Here is a 13,777-nt window from a genome sequence, read left to right on the forward strand (position 1 = left end):
GCTATCTCTGTATACCGCCCTTATCTCTTTGCACTATACCTATGACTGGAACAATCGCCAAACAGAAGTGAGAGATTCTGAAATTCCTCTTTCGTCTGAAGCACTCACTAAGTACAAGCTAAGAAATCCATTCCTGACCGCTTTTTTCCCCCCGGCTTTATAGTGGGGCATGTGCTACTATTCTTACTTAGTATTATGTTTCTCTGCCTGACTCTTTTTTTCAGCAGTCTTTGTAAGTGCCCTACACATGGGTCATTGTCTTCTCTGCTGGAAGGTGATACGGGTCTGTGGGAAACACTGGAAAATATTGGACCTTAACTGTGTCTTCTGAGCTTCTGGGCACACATAAATAATACTTCAAGTGCATTGATAGTAATACGAGGGAGCTCAGTGTAAGGAAGGGAAGAAGAGAGGGCGTGTGGCATGTGTGTAGTGCAGGCTGCGAATAAAGGAAGGAGATGAAAGTATTATGTGACAAGTCTTACAGATGTGTTCCTAACTCAGTGAAGGAGAAAAAGCTGAATTGAATGAGTGTGGGAGGAAGGAAGAGGAAATAAGAGATGGGTTGAGATTGCTGAGACCTGCCAGAGTAACATGATGCCCCATGATGAGATGTTATCAGGGACACCACTAAACTGTATGGCAAATGTATTTGGGCTGGGAGTCTGAGAAATACCCCTGGAGTGTGTAGAGGATTTTGTCCTGAACTCCGTTGTGCTGAGCCAGTAAAATAGCTCTAAGTCTTTGTAAAATAACACATAAAACTCTGGAATAGTCAGTGTATTTGTGACTTTGTTGGCAACTTGGTGGTGAAATTCCGTATCTATAGCAGTGGGCTCAAAGCCTTTTGAAGACGTACTATGATTAAATGAAGGCATATTATTAAATTGTTTCAAGCAGATATCTATAGCATATATAGGCATATATTTATAAATTTCATATGTGTGCTATGAAACTATGTTGGGAATATTATAAAATACACAAATTAGGGCGCCTGGGTGGCTCAGTGGGTTAAGCCGCTGCCTTCGGCTCAGGTCATGATCTCAGGGTCCTGGGATCGAGTCCCACATCGGGCTCTCTGCTCGGCAGGGAGCCTGCTTCCTCCTCTCTCTCTCCGCCTGCCTCTCTGCCTACTTGTAATCTCTATCTGTCAAATAAAATAAATAAAATCTTTAAAAAAAATACACAAATTATACATGGTAAAGGATGAAATATATGTGTGTATGTTAGAAAAATTTACATCATCCCTCTCACTCCATCTTGATGACCACTGGAAATTTCGCTTCAGTTGAAATCGCTTTCCAATCTCTATGGTTGATGTTCACCAGGGTAGGCATGGCTATTACTATTATTTCTCTCTCACATATGAGACAACAAAGATGTGAGCAGTTCAAAAGTAGTCCATTCTAAATAAATAATAAATAAATAAATAAACAAACAAACGAAAAGTCTATTCTGGTTGCTACAAATAGATTTAGCTCGCCCATTCAGACTAGTACTAGGAATTTATGAAATTCCACAGTACAAGTCAGAATGCCAAATCTGAGATTTCTGCAGGACATCTCACCTTTGCTCATTCATTTGTACTTCCTTTGTTTCTCTTTCTAAGCACCCCTCACTCCACAGTTAGCTCTGTAGATTGAAGGCACTTGCAAATTATCCTTGCTATTCAAGCTGACTTCAGGCACTGTCCTCTTGTTTCCCACCCTGTATCAAAAAGCTGCTGGCTTTGGGCCCCTATGAAAATGAGTAAGTAAATTAGTCACATGTTCTCTTTCCCCATCATGCAGAAAGGGATACTCACAAAAGAGGCTTGCCCAGGATTTCAGTTTCATGTATTAGTGCAATCTTTTTCTTTGTAGGTATTGGGGAGATGTTGAGGTTGTGTGTATTTCTGTGTATTATAGAGTTTTTCCTACTTTGCCCAGAGTGGGTTTTGTCTCTGATTACTGCAGCTCAAAGCTAGTTAATCTGTTTCTGTTTTTCACAAAGCTTTTCTTTATCATATACCTTCTCTTTCTATGACACTAAATTTCAGTATGAACATTAAACCTCTTTTTTTTTTCCTTCTTGCTTGTTACTACCACACTTTGGGGGTGCTGCAGAGCAAATTATTAGGTACTCAGCCACATTTTAATTTTATTTTACTGTGAAATCCTCAGTTGTATCTTTAGAAAACTTTGATCCTGGTATGACTGACTGGTCTTTAAGAAATGATGCTACCATTTACTTAATTTTTACATGCTGGAAATTACAATGAGTGTGTGTGTGTGTGTGTGTGTGTGCATGCACACACGCTCATTTAGTCTTAATAACAATGTGTGGGATTCACATTAAGATCTGCATTTTAAAACTATGGACACTAAAATTTACAGAATTGTCTTATTTGCTTAATAGTCAGAGTGAGGTAGTAGGGAGTGGTAGGGGTGAGTCTGAGATTCAAACCCAGATCAAGCTGACTTAGTTGCTCATTATTTTAATACTTTGCTATCCTGCCTGGAGACAAACTGATTTTTTTTCTTATTTTATATTCTATTCTGCAGTATATTCCTGGATATAGTTCAGATATAATCCTATTGAAGTTATCCCAGAAATATCATAGGACTCAATCAGTAGAACCTAGATTTAGATGTATATTTGGATTTCAGTATTGTCTTGGGTTATGGTACTCACCTGGTGTCTTAACACTAGGAAGTATCCCAGAAAATGTGTCACCTCCTTAATTTAGCTTGCTTCTTTATAATATATATATTTTTCTAGATAAACTAATGGGTCCCAAAGTAGAAATGACTATGTTCATTGGTTGCAAAGAGTTCACTAATTAGTAGAGAGAGAACATCCGTAGAGTTATTTTTAAAGGCATCACCTGATAGTGCCTTATTACTATTATTTTTTTAAAGTAGGCTCTATGCCCAGTGTGGGCTTGAACTCATGACCCTGAGATCAAGAATCAAATGCTCTACTGATTGAGCCAGCCAGGCACCCCAATAGTGCCTTCTAAATTGGCAGATTGTTGAATATTTGTCAGAGGTAGTGAAAAATGGTTTAATTTACTGACAATGCAAAGGCTGTAATGATTATATTTAGTCTTTGTATAATTATTTGTGTAACAACAAGTAACACTGTATATGTTGGAAGTATATGATGTGATGACTTAATACACACGCATACACTGTGGAAATTTTACCACAATTAAGTTAGCATATCCATCATTTCACATAGTTACCGTTTTGTGCATATACATGTGCAGTGAGAATGCTTTCAGCTTTTGTTTTTAAAACACTAAAGTTCAGAAGCATTTTAGCTTTCATTTTCTGGATTTAGTTCCAAGGCAGTGCTGTGTTCACTGTGTGATCGGTGACATTTTCTCTAGCTTACCGTTTTGTTTCATCTTCAGTGCTCCAGTTCTTAGTCTGGCAGCTGAGTCTCCATGAGGTGCGTTTGACGTACATCTTGTTTCCCCCGTACTATCCTCACTTGCCTAAAGTCAGTGGAAAGCTTGTCTACTTCTTTGTATTCACAGTGACTGGTACAGAGCTTTGCATGAAGTAGGCTGTTATCAAATGTCCATTGAATTGCTGAAATGAATTCCAGTAGTATTTTTGGAAGGTCGAGTGCACAGAGTTTTCAGAGCATACTGCCAGTAACTACTTATGAGATCACAGACAAATAATCATCTCTTTGAAGCTGAGTTTTATTTGTAAAAATCATGTGTTACACAAAATGCTCTCAAAGGATACATTTAGCTAGACTGACCATATAATATATAGCCCAAACTGGGATTTTTTAAGAGTAAGAGTGGGTGCCATTAGAAATTACACAAAGAAAACAGGCCAAAATCCAGTCCTGTGATATACAGATTAGGCATCTGATCATACTATTCCTAGCTCATAAATTGTGAAGTTCCATAATTTTCCATTTTGTTCATTTTCAGCTTATAATATTAGCAATTAAGAATATAGAATGTGCCTTTCTCTGGCATATTTCATTTGGCATAATGTTCTAAAATATTCTATGATCTTACTCATGTGGAATCTTAAAAAAAAAAAAAAAAAAGGCAAAACTCACAGAAGCAGAGAAGAGAATGGTGGTTGCCAGGGACTGGAACTCAGGAGATAATGGCCAAAAGGTACAAACTTTCATTTAAAAGATTAGTAAGTTCTAGGATTCTGATGTAAAGCCTAGTAAACTATAGTTAGTAATAGTGTGTTGTGTCACTGATATTTGCTGAGATCTTGAGCATTCTCACTACACACACACACACACACACACACAATGCTAACTGTGTAGAGTGATGGATGTGTTAATTTGATTGTGGCAATAATTTCATAATGTATGTTTATATAAAATCATCATGCCATACACTTTAAATATATGGAATTTTATTTTTCAATTATACTCAATAAAGCTGGAAAAACAAGAATATAAAATTTATAATCCAAAAGTCCTGAACAGCTTACAGACACTGTGATCTTGCGCAAATTTTTTGTCTTCACTGTGTCTCTATTTCCTCCATGTATGAGAAAAAATGATAATGATAATGTGTTTTTTCACATGGATATAACAAGAGTACAATAAAATCAGATCTATAAAAAGTTTAACATAGTGATTGGCACATATTAGTCAAAATGAATAACAAGAGTTATTACTTTACTGCTATTATTAGTCAAGTTATTATAATATTTAAAATTGTTATTTTTCTTTGGGCAACCAGTGTCTTTACATTTCATCATTGGCTGCACATATTACTTAATTTGATCTGCATATTACAATTTCATATATTGATTTGAAACAGTGTCAGTTTTTGGGCAAAATGTGCTGGTTACTCCATCTTAGGAGAATTTGTTAAACTTCATATTGTCTGTCCAAATCATATGTTGTAGTGTTGACTTATGGTGACCACTGTTACTATGACCTGCTTTGCAAGAATGTCTTCCTTCAAAGCACACTTCTTTTTGTACTTGTTTCCAAGTTCCTTTGTGAAAGAACTTCACCAGTCCATTGTGCGAAGCTAACCGTAGGCCTTATGGACCACCTCTGAGGAGTGAATGATTACACAGTCTGGATTAAAGTAGTCCCAGGGAAATGCAAATCTAGTGAATCAGATGCCTCAGCTTATATCAAGAAGGTAACTTCTGGGAAGGAGCTTTTGTGTGAAACAGTCTTCAAAAAGAATTTCATGAGATAAGACTTTCTATAAGAAGAAGACCCCAAATACTGATTGTGCAGATGTATTTTTCTTAAAAAAATGTTCTAGTGCATGCACTTTGTTCTTTACTATTACTTTGAGAATGCTGAACTCCTTAGTGTTGGTGCTATAAATCTTCAACAGCAAGAAGGGGTATCAGTCAATAAATACTTAACAACAGTATAAATTATGTACAGTAGAATAAGTGAGTATTTCAGGGAAACCCATAAGCTAATGGGCCCTGCTTACAAAATGCCATAAAGGCTAAACATCCTGAATCTGTACAAATAGGGCGACATTACCTGAGAGAAATAATCCTTATAAAATCAACATTTCACAGTTTGGGAATGATCTTTGAAAAGCCAGTGGGTGATGGGCGTGAAAATCACTTGGTAACCGTAATCAAAATGTCTTTAAGTATATAACATATAATATAATCTTTAGTCAGAATTTGGCTTGTAAAGTGTAAGGCAGTTTGGATAAACTGTGCAAAAGTTTCAATGAGAGTTTATATCTTACTATTTGAAGTATCTTTAGCAGGTTTACTATTGAAATTATGCTGTAATTGATTCATTTGTCTTTCAATGCTTAGATCTAATTTACTAAACAAAGATTACTAATTGTTTTTTAGAATCGTTATTTTTAGTGGTTTCCTTAATATCCAAAACAATACCAATGTTCTTAAAATTTATTACATTCAGGGGCGCCTGGGTGGCTCAGTCCTTAGGCACCTGCCTTCTGCCTGGGTCATGATCTCAGGGTCCTGGAGCCTGCTTTTCCCTTTCCCACTCCCCCTGCTTGTGTTCCCTCTCCTGCTGTCCCTCTGCCAAATAAATAATAAAACAGAATTTAAAAAAATGTATTATACTTAGCATGACAATAGAACATTTAATATTTAATTACAGTAATTATCTCAGCCCTTAAGTTTTTTCACTCCTTCCTTGAGATAGATAGTTGCTCCCTTTTACCATTTTTAAATATTGTATATCTATTTTATTATGAATTTTCCACTGTATCTCTTTTAGAGGAATGTTATGAGGCATATATTATAAGGTGCAATAAGCGTCAGCATAGATCAAATAATAAAAAGTGGTTTCTAAGGGATTCAGAAACTGTCAGCACCAAAGTTTTGCTGCCAACCCCAGAAATATTTAAATGAGGAATTCTCTTCAAATTAGTATTGGTAAAGAACCATAGCTAGGTACCCAGTGATTTAATAGCTACAGTTTTGCTTTTTCAAATGTTGACTCCCAGAGTAAAGTTCAGTAATTCCTGTGTAAAGGCATTCTAATAATCATCAGTGACTTTGCTCCGTGTTTCTGGGTTTGCTTTGAAAATTGAAACTGAAAATTCGAAAATCCTCTTAGATTAATTAATTAGATATATGTTGTAAGCTGACTGAACAAGTGGTGAAAACGTGGGCTAGGTTGCTTCATTTTACTTTGCCATGGTCAGAACAGCAGACGTGTGGCACAACTGAAGCAAGAATTTATGACTCCTTGGTCAGAATTTACACTCCTCAGTTAAACCTGTTATAACATCCAAGAAAAACATGGTGTTCACACATTCTTAAATTGTTCTTTACTTTTGGTTATCTGGTTAAAATTACTATGAAATGTTTAGTAGGTAATAATAAACTTTTTGAAACTAATAACATTAATGAAAAGGGAAAACTATACTTCTGTATTTATTACTCATAAAGTAATTCCATCATATATTAGCTAATTTTGTTTTGCAGTTTTTATTCACTTAACTATTTTGTGCAGATAACACAAGTACAGGGAAATTGTACACACGCACGTGCATACACACTAACATGTGCAGTTCAATGATTTGTCACAAAGTCTGCCGTCACAGGGTTCAAGAATAGAATGTTCTGAGGACTTAGAAGTCTTCCTCATACCCTTCCTTTCCTCCAAAGGCAGCCCACACTTACAGTACGGGAATCAGTTTCACACATTAATTTGGTTTTCCCACATGCTAAATACTGTGATTTTGCTTGTTTTCTAAATGTTATATAAATGAAATCATGCAACAATTTTTTATGAAATTCGTACACTTTGTGCATTTTGCATTGCTGTAAAGTATTGAATAATATGAAGGTAGCACAGTTTATATACACTCTGTGGAAAGATACAAGTTATTTTCAGTATGGGGATATTATGAGTATTGCTACTATAAATATTTTGTGCACATATGTGTGCTTTCAGGTTAGGTAGATAGTAATGGAGCTAAGGGTCTGTGGGTATGACTTTAATTCAATATTGGTAGAGAATATAAAATGATTTTCTAAAGGGACTGTATACATCGATGGACCTCCTAGAATTATAAGGGTTGTCACTTGTTCTCAGCCTCTCTGGCACCTGCTATTATTTTCTCATTTGTAGACATTCTGATGGGTGTGTAGTGATATCTCAATATGCTTTTAACTTCCAATTCTCACTTTTTCTAGATATTGAACACTTGTATTTATTGGCCATTTGCATATCCTTTTTAGTGAAAGGTATTCAAATATTCAATCTTTTTGTGAAATGGCTTGTCTTTTTCTTGTTACACACTAGATCTTTTTATATTTTGGAAGGGATTCTTTTGTGGATGTACAGCACACATATATTCCCTTCCTCTGTGAATCACCCGCTTAAGGGTGACTTTTTTTTTTTTTTTTCAATTAAAAAGACTAACAAATTTACTATGGTCAAATTGACCAGTATTTTATTTTTCCTTGGGTGTTTTTGTTGTTGTTCTGTTTACTAGGTTTTTCCCCACTCCAAGACATTAAAATGTTCTTCTGTATTAATTTCTAGAAACTTAATTTTTCTCATTTACAATTTAATTTGCTATATTCAACAGTTAAATTTTGTATAGAATGTGAGATAGAGCTTAATTTCCTTTGTTGTTGTTCTTGTTATTTCATAGAGTATTGTCCTGGTATAATTTTTTTTTTTTAAACTGACTTTCCCAACTGTTTTGCCATGCCATTTTAATCATATATCAAGCGGCAATACATGCATGGGGCTTTATTCTGTTCTTTTGATTGGTTTGTTTATTCCTAAAAAATACCTCACTATCCTAGTACCTGCAATATTGTAATAAGCCTTGATATCTGGTATAGCAAATCTCCCGTCCTTTCTCTTCATTCAAATGTATTTGAGCCACCCTTAACCTTTTGGGTTTCTATGCATTTTAAAATCATCTTGTCATATTTCAAAACAAAAAGTGCATGAGCTTTCATTTTAAATAAACTTTTCATAGAAGTAGGACATATGTAAAAAATATAAACAGAGTGTCCAGTTAGATTAATTTTTACCTGGTAAATATACCTATTTGATAACTATCCCCTTTAAAAATAAAAGTCTGTTGGGGCACTTGGGTGGCTCAGTGGGTTAAGCCTGATCACAGGTCATGATCTCAGGGTCCTGGGATTGAGCCCCACATCAGGCTCTCTGCTCAACGGGGAACCTGCTTCCCTCTCTCTCTCTGCTTGCCTCTCTGCTTATTTGTGATCTCTATCAAATAAATAAGTAAAATCTTAAAAAAACAAAACAAAACAAAACAAAAAACTGTTAGCCAGTATTCCAGAAGCTCCCTTATGGCCTTAGTAGTCAATATCGTCCTGCAAAGAAAACTGCTATTTTGATTTCATCACTACACTGTTAATTTCTTCTAGTCTTGGACTTTCTATTTGCTCATGAGCAAATGTATGATGTGTCTAGGTGTGTTTTGTTTTTGTTTCTGTTTTGTTTTATTTGGTTGTTTGTCTTTTGCATTTAGCCTGGTTATTGTTTGCTGACCTTTTACATGTCTGGATGGATGTCAGTGATCATATATGGAAAATTATCTACTGGTATTTTTTCAAATTATTTTACCTGTTCTATTTTCTTTCTCCTCTCTGTGTGAGGCCCCAGCTCCATGTATATCTTTCTAACCTATTTTTATTTCTCTTTCCTTTATTTTCTTTCCTGTGCTTCAGTCTGTGCTTTCTCTACTGTCCTATCATTTAATTTAATAATCTATTTTTTGTTGAGGCAAGTCTAGTCTTTCAAATAAGTTTTTGCAAATATTTCATGTTTTTCCTTTTAAGTCTTTTTCATGTTCTTTAATAAAAATATTCATGTTTTCTCTGTTTTCTTAAATGTCTTGTAATTTAAAGAAATATTCCTCTCTGATAACTCTCATATCAGGATCACTTACTGGTTCTTTATTTCATTTGGGGATGGGGGGGGGGGATCATCCTTTCTTGGCATGCCTGGCAATTTTTATTGAATGTCAACCATTGATTATGGATAATTTTAGAGGTTCAGGGTGATAATCTTTTTTTGTTTGTTTGTTTCCTTCAGAGACAGATTTAAAAAAAAAAAAAAAAGTCCTGGAAAGCTGATATTGTGGGGTTGGAGTGTGGCAGATGGTTTCCTCTTACTCCTGAGGTTAAGACTTATTTCTAGTAAATGTTTTAACTTTTGAGTTTCCACCAAAAGCCGGGGGTATTACCAAGTTTCTTCCGCCCTCTTGGTTCTGAATCTCCACCTTTGTCTCCCAAATACTGTAAGATTCCTAAAATTTCTGCTTAGCTCTTTACCCAGCTAGTTCTATCTGCTGGTTCACAACCTGTTCTCAAAGGAACAGGTTGGCAATTTTTCTCTACTCCAGGATCTTGGCTTAGCACCTCTGAGCTCCGACTTCTACATCTTGAGTCCACTGAGGCTACTGAAGGCCTACGTTGCTGAATTTTGCTTGGACGCTGTTTCTTGTGCTGGAAACTAGCAAATGCCCATCTTGGCCCTCTCCAATCGTGGCTCTTTTGAATCCTCTTTTAAGTCTTAAGATATTTTTGTTTGTTTGTTTCCAGCTTTCAAAACTGTTCTGACTTAAAGAGTTGGTGTGATAGATGCTTATCTGTTAAGACCTGAAGCTGAAGCTTCTCACCTCTCCATAATCTAGATCATATCATTTCCCTCCATCTCAAGCACTTCACTGACTTCAAGAATTAATCCTTTTACTTTCTGTACTTTTGAGTTTTCCCCATTCTGTATGCGCCTTCTCATAAATACTTAAGCAAGTCCAAAGCTCTCCAATTTTAAACATCTGTTCTTTAAACGCTCCAGGAACAGCAATTACCCTTTGACTCTTTTTCCCACATCCTCACCTTCCATGTATTCCTCAAAAAAATACATTCTGGCCTCCAATCCATGACCTCTATTGAATTTACTCTAGTTAGTATTACCAGTTACCTATTTGATGCTAAACATCTTAATAGTTTCCTGATTTATTTTTCCTGATCAGTTATCAGATTTTTTTTTTTTTAAGAGAGAGTGCAGGTGCATGCAGTGATGTGGGAGTTGGACAAGAGGGAGAGGGTGAGAGAGATGAATCTTAAGCAGCCTCCAGTCCCAGTGCAGAACCCATTGCAGACTCTGTTTCACAACCCTAACATCATGACCTGAGTCAAAATCAAGGGTCCCATGCTTAACTGACTGAGGCACCCAGGCACCCCCTAGTTACGAGATTTTTGACAATTACTCTTTCATCTCAAAATATTGCCATTCTCTGGACGTTGCTTCCCCAGTAGCGTTCTCTGACTCGTTGTCTTCTCTGGTAGCTCTCTTTCAGTTCTCTTTGTGAGTGCTCACTAATTTTCCCTTCTCATTTTTTTTTTAAGATGTGCTCTTATTTTCTAATACTTCATTCGTGTAAAATAATGTGTTCTCTGTATCTTTCTTCTCTCCCAGCAAAGTTAATTATCATTCTGATATTTGTGATTCTTGCTGTATTTTTCTTTATAGTTTTCTGTATATCTAAATATGTATCCAAATGCTGAAAGTTTTCCATGCTTTCAGTTTCATATTTATGGCAGCGTGCTGTATGTATTCTTCCCTTTCTTTCCCTACTCAAGATGATTTGAGATTCATTCATCTTGAAATTGTAATTAATTTTCACTATTAGATGTTATTGAAATTCTACACATTATCAGTTTTTTTTTTTGTTTGTTTGTTTTTTAGATGAGCCCTTGGATTTTTTTCATTTTTTTCTTTGATGAAGAATACTAATATAAATGTTCTTATACATGTCTGGTAAACATGCATAAACATTTAGGTATGTATTTATTTTTTAAGGTATATACTTATAATAACAATTGTTAAATTATGTGATATGAATACTTTCAACCTTACAAAAGAATTCCAAGGTGAGTTTTTAAATTAATGTACCAATTTTCTCTTTTATCAGCATTATGCAGGAGTCCCTGTTGTTGTAATTATTCTACGTCCTGACCAACATGTTGTATTCTCCTAACTTTTAATCTTTGTGAATCCATCGTTGCTCTTCCATGTTTAAAATGCTGGTATTTGGGGCGCCTGGGTGGCTCAGTGGGTTGGGGCCTCTGCCTTCGGCTCAGGTCATGATTTCAGGGTCCTGGGATCGAGCCCCGCATGGGGCTCTCTGCTCAGCAGGGAGCCTGCTTCCCTCTCTCTCTCTCCGCCTGCCTCTCTGCCTACTTGTGATCTCTGTCTGTCAAATAAATAAAATCTTAAAAAAAAAATGCTGGTATTTTTACTCATCACTTTTTAAGGTCACTCTGACATCATTCACAGGTGATAAAATCCTTTCCCACTGTTATACTTACCACTTAGTTTTTATGGCTCTCAGTGCATACTTCCAGCTCAGTTTCTTGCTCTTAGTTTTGCATCCATTTCAAATTTTTTTTGACACCTTCACTTGGATATCACACAAACAATGAAATTTCATTTTGTCCAAAAGTGAAGTTCGGTATCTCACAAGAATTGCTCTTCTTATGCGATCTAACTAAATAAATTGTACCACTCAACCCATGTCACCCAAGTCAAAAATCTGGACATAATCTTGAATTTTTTCTTTCTTTGTTCTGCTACATTTAGTTTATCGCCAAGTCTTCTTTGTTTTATCTCTAACTGGTCTTCTAATCCGTTTGCTTTTCTACATCTCTACTGAAAATACTATGCTTTCAGACATAAATAATCCAGATATCAGTCAATTATAATAATGATAGTGCAGGGGGACTTCCTGGTAGGGGATGTGCCCTACTCACATCCGAGTGGAAAAGATATTTTATTATTCTCATTAACTGAAAGGACTAAGAAAAATTATAGAAAATAACTGAAGTTTATAGAAAATAAACTTAAGTTTAGATATATTAATATTTTGATATTTAAAAAGTCAGAATGGATTAATAAAGATAACAAAATTAAGTAAAGAACAGTGCAGACTATCTTGGTGTAACATGCATGGTGATAGCATTTTAATCACAGCATCAAGCTACTTTCCTGCCTTGCCCTTGCTATCTTGTTTGGGCTGTGAGTGCTTATATAGTTTTGTAAATTTAAGTTTACGTACTCCTTATTTTCCTTTGATAGCTCAGTATTTCAACTGCCTTTATTTTTTACCCCCCAAATATGATTGATTACTATTTATTGCAAAATAAAAGTCTCTCTCCTTGAATCTTTCTGGCAGGCTGTCAGTAATTATGCCTTCCTAACAGCCTGAAGCCACTGGTATCTATCTTTCTGATCCTCTACTTCAGTTTTTCATTCTCTCTCATTCTTATTTCAATACTCTCCAAAGAAACATCTGAATACAATTTATCTTCCCACATATGTCTGTTTTCAGGGAGGAAAATGCACTAATCATACAAGAATATTTTTGTCTTTATATCAATGAATGATTTATAGTGGGTTCTCTTAATACATTATTCATTGGTATTCAATTTATGCATTAGTCTTGCTGATATATACGTATGTATCTATATAGATATAACTATGAATATATATACATATATACACAAATACACATGCAGATATAAACATATACATGTACATATACACACTAAAGAGAAAGATGGGTTCTGTCATCACTCAAATATTCTTATTGTATTACCTGTGTTATTTAAGGCATATAATAACTGCTGTTTTAACAAACAGATCCCCAAATCTTAGTGATTAGTGATTTAATCCAATTCATTTCTTGGTTATGTAAAATCCTACAGGATGAGCTTCTGTATAAAGCATTAAGATGTTGTAGGCCAGTTAGAGATGTCCTGGTGGTCTTCCTGCTGCCCAAGACAAGCCCTGTATTTAAGTTCCCTTGCTTAATAAACCTGACACCTACCAAAAGGAAAAAAAAATAAAAATCCTAGAGGGTGTGTTCTGCTATAAGCAAGGGCTCCAGTGACTTCCACTGCACCAGTGGGTTCTTTTGGAAGATGAGGGCAATGAGGGTGAAAATGATTGCATGTAAGGTTTTGATTTTAATTTATTTTTTTAATGGACCAAGAACAGAAATGACACATATCAAGTCCACGATAGTTAAATTGGCCAAAACTGCATGAGAAGCTGTCAAATGTTTTCTGATTTGTACCAAGGAAGAAAGGGGAGTGAGTCAGTCTCTGCCACAGTGGAAAAGCAGTAAGCTGGACTCTTATTTGTGTTAAATCATTCACCCCATCCATCCCATACTGTCTTATGTCATAGTATCTATTTAAACCTCAACATGTATTGATATCCCTGATACTTGGGCATTACCTTTATAAACCCTTTGTTTCTTTTTTTTTTTTTTTTTTTT

Source organism: Mustela nigripes, chromosome 16, assembly GCF_022355385.1.
Source record: "Mustela nigripes isolate SB6536 chromosome 16, MUSNIG.SB6536, whole genome shotgun sequence".
In the NCBI taxonomy this organism is placed as follows: Eukaryota; Metazoa; Chordata; class Mammalia; order Carnivora; family Mustelidae; genus Mustela; species Mustela nigripes.